General features: G+C 36.9%; 1 pseudogene; it reads left to right on the top strand.

Annotated features, from left to right (window-relative positions):
* Positions 1–255: 255 nt before the first annotated feature.
* LOC131750419 (3-ketoacyl-CoA thiolase, mitochondrial pseudogene) lies at positions 256–3,155 on the top strand (annotated as a pseudogene).
* Positions 3,156–4,387: the final 1,232 nt, after the last annotated feature.

Genomic DNA, 4,387 nt, shown 5'->3' with positions numbered 1-4,387 from the left:
AGAAGGATGGTCTACTGACCCCTAAGTCGAAGGCTGACTTCATTTAAAGTTAGAGAAAACAAGAGTTTGCTGGGAAATGATGGGAGAATGCTACTAGTTTTCTTTCCATGGTTTCCTTTTTATATACTTTTCTTTAATCTTTGGAGAGACATTTTACAGTTCTGCTGCCCGTAAAAGTGATGTTTGAATGTATTCTACAAAAGTTGCAAAGCTGGTAACTCATAAAATATTACTGAGGTTGGCAAGTTTCACAAGATGAAAGGTTCACACAGCTCTAACAAGTAACTAAAAAGGAGACTGGTGTAGTGGGCACCAGCACAGAAGTTTAAAGTCCCATGTTGGATACTGGACTGAAGTTTGAATTCTTGTCATGGGCCCAAGAAGATAAATATTATCCCTAACATGCTTATCCTTCATTGGTGTGTTTAAGCTTAACTGGCCTTACTACAAAATAATTGAAAATATGAATAAAACAACCCTGTTTTTTGTCTTTTTTTTTTCTCCTCAAAAGAAGATGAAAATTCTACAATGAAGAGGATTTTCACATTTATATTTAACTCGTTTTGCTTAAGCTTGAAAAACAGGTCTCCAGTTTCTGCCAGCACTTGTAACCAAGGAGAATGATTACCACATGCAGGTGTCACTGATTGGTTGGAATTGAAAGCTGCAGATTGTCTTGGAGACCTGAACTGATCTCTCCATCCCCTAATCTCCATTTACTTCTGCCAAATGCCATTAGAGAGCAGTCAGATCTGTTTTGACTGACAGCATAGCTAACAAGTAGGATCGATGTCAACATATAATTGGTGTTTATGGGGGAAATATATATATATGCATAATAGATGAACATTATCTGAAAATTATATTTCTTCAAGTATATATTTTAAAAGATTAGTTATAAACATTTTAACCAACTAAATGGACCTGCTGTTGAGAATTCTGCTTTCTATTCTAAATTTCCCAAAATACTTTGCAGTAGTACCTTAAGGAAGGAAAGGGGATATATATATATATATATATATATATATATATATATATATATATATGTATATGTATATATAGATATATATATCTATATATACTCATGTATATATATAAACAAACAACAACAGAAACCTACCTATCTAATGAATAGACACTAAGATTTATGACATAAAGCTATAAAATACTTAAAAATAATTATAAGCCCTTGCAGATAATATATAAAAGCCTTATTCATTAAGTGGACTGTATCTTTATTTATAGAACATACAGAAACTCTCGTAATATGTCTTCACATAATCTTTGAGATTAATTGAAGGTTTCAATTCCCTTTTGAAAATATACCAACTGAATAACCGTGGCTAATAAGTGCCTCTCTCTTTTGCGCCACACCTTCTGCACTTCTTACTTTACCTAATGAAACCATTGCTAGATGTTGTGTGAGGCCTTAGGATGTCTTTTATGCAAAATGTGGAAAATAAATCAGTAAACTAAGTTTCAAAGAAAGGCTTTGTCCCTACATCATAAGGTGCATGCATATGTTTTAACTTGAAATAAAATTTTTAAGGTATGCGTATATTTTTTGTTTGTATATGGTTGCTACTTTAACCTACTTTTCAATTAACTTACCAAATAATTGTTCCAATCAAGTAAGATAAGATGGCTCTTAAACTATATACTATAGAAGTATTATGAATGCAACATAAAACATAGAACTTTAAAAATATAATATAGTGATGGCACTGAAAATTATAATTTTATATTTTAAACATGTGTCTTCAATTCCTCTCATTCAGGATTCCTTTAACTTAGAAACTAAATATTAAAAAAAATCTCAAGTGCAAATACTAGGAGGGCAGGGGAGATTAACCTTATATTTGCCAAATTTTTAGAGGCAGATTAAAACTTCTACCTACAACTCCCATTGCATCAAATGATACTATCCTCTCCAGAATTTGATTAACAAAAATTCTACTATTAAAAATGAATTCCATTGCCTTGCAAATCCTTCTGTTATGAATGAAGAATAAACCCATCAGAGCTTCAAGTTGGTGAACAAATGAAAGTGCTGGGACAGGTGGGTGCCCAGAGGGTGTGGAAGGTCCACACCCCACCTCCCCATATCTTGCCCTATGCATCTCTTCTATTTGTCTGTTCTTTAGTTGTATCCTTTATAATAAACTGGCAAATAGCTCTTCAGGTGCTGCATACTTGGCAAGGCACGTCAGTTTGATGTGGGAGTACCTAAAGAGACCTCAGCTCTCCCTGTTAATAGGCTCTGTGGCTCTGGTTTCCAGTCCATTGTGAATGGATGTCAGGAAATGTGTGTTAAAGATGCTGAAGTTGTCTTGTGTGGAGGAGCCAAAAATATGGCTCCTTACTGTGTCAGAAACATGCGTTTTAGAGCCAAGTTTTGATCAGCTCTCAAGCTGGAAGATTCTTTACGAGCAGCATTAACAGAGCAGCATCTCCAACTACACATGGGAATTACTGCAAAGAATCTTGCTGCAAAACATAAAATTAGCAGAGAAGAATGTAACAAATACACCCTGTAGTCAGAGCAGAGATGGAAAGCTGCTAAAGATGCTGGCTACTTTAATAATGAGATGGTACCAGTTGAGGTAAAGACAAGGACAGGAAAACAATGCAAGTAATGAGCCGTTTTGGTCCCAATGAGCCTGGAGCAGTTAAATAAACTTCCTCCAATTTTCAAGGAAGAAGGGACCATCAGTGTAAGGAATGTACCAGAAGTATCTGATGCTTTCATAGCTAGTAAAGATGCTGCTAAAAAGCATAACTTTACACTGACAAGAATTGTGAGCTATTTTATATCTAGATGTGATTTCTCTATCATAGATATTGGTTTTGTCCCTACCTCCAATGGGGCACTAAAGAAAAGAAGACTGAGTCTTAAGGACATGGATTTAGTAGAGGTAAATGGAGCTTTTCCTCCCCAGTACTTGGCAGTTGAGAAGAGCTTGGATCTCGACCCAGGTATAACCAATTTCAATGGAAGAGCCATTACTTGGGATCAGCCATTGGGAGGATCTGGATCAAGCATTACTGCACATATAGTTCATGAATTAAGATGTGGAGGAGGAAAATGTGCAGGGGCATAAGCTTGCATTGGAGTTGGCCAAGGTATGACACTCATCATTCAGAGCCCAGCCTGAGGAGAGAAAGGAGCCCACCATGGCCCACAGTTACTTTACTTGGCCAGGCCACATTAGAACAGGGGACCTTTAGAGCAGCTGCTAAAACTGGCTATGCCCTGCCACTGAAACAGTGATTGAGCGTGATCAAGGGTTGATGAGGTAAAGATGTATTTATCATGAGTTAAAGCTCAGGCCAGAAATACGTTTTCTCAAATTTGCACTAAATATGATGTATTTCTGAACTGGAGTTTAATTATAGAAGGCCTTAAAAAAATCGTATTCTGGCCAATGACCACCCCACATGCTTTAGATCATATGATTGCAAGGAAACTGAATGTGTTGCCTTAATTTCCAAAAATAAATAGATGAATGAATCCATGAATAAATACCTTTTTGAGGAATTCTTAAATTTTCTTATGATTTTCTTTTTACATTTTACACTTTATAATGGAATATTCTATGAACATTCTTTAATGGAAACAAGTGAGAAAGAGCAAGCCCCTGACATGCAGGCTGTGGCCTCATAACTCTCAGCCAGGCCTTGGTGTTGCTTCAAGCTGTCCTGGCACTCACAACTAGGTTTCCGTATCTCCTGCTGAAAATAAACTTTGTCACAGAACCTCAAACTCAGATAAGACCACTCTTTGATCTTTATGGATAAAGACAAAAACAAGACCATTGCTTAATCATGGCTGAGCATAGACAAAGCACTACCCAACCACAGCTTCACAAGTATAATCCTTCCCTGGTTAATATGAGCAATGGCTGTTTCTTAAATAATTACAGGATTAGCCTCACTCTGGTGTATCATTGTAAGATGTTTTGAGATACCCTATCATAGAATTGCTTCCTGCTCCTGATAGGATACAATCCAGTGCAAGGTACTGCTTCCTTAAACGCTCCTCCAAACAACTCAACCAAAGCCTAAATTGTATAATAGACTTCTTTTTAATACCCACTGTGATGGTACTAATTTTACATGTCAATTTTACCAGGCTAAGGGATGCCCGGTTAGCTGGTAAAACATTCTTCTGGGTGTGTCTGTGAGGGTGTTTCTGGAAGAGATTAGCATTTGAATTGGTGAACTGAATAAAGCAGATGACCCTCCCCAATGTAGGAAGGCATTATCCAATCTTTTGAGGGCCCTGAACAGAACAAAAAGGCAGAGGAAGAATGAATTTGCTGTCTTTCTGCTTGAGCTGGGACATCTTCTCCTGTCCTCAGTCATCAAACCTGGTTCTCAGATCTTT

Source organism: Kogia breviceps, chromosome 2, assembly GCF_026419965.1.
Source record: "Kogia breviceps isolate mKogBre1 chromosome 2, mKogBre1 haplotype 1, whole genome shotgun sequence".
NCBI lineage: Eukaryota > Metazoa > Chordata > Mammalia > Artiodactyla > Physeteridae > Kogia > Kogia breviceps.
This window is presented reverse-complemented; position numbering and strand designations above follow the sequence as displayed.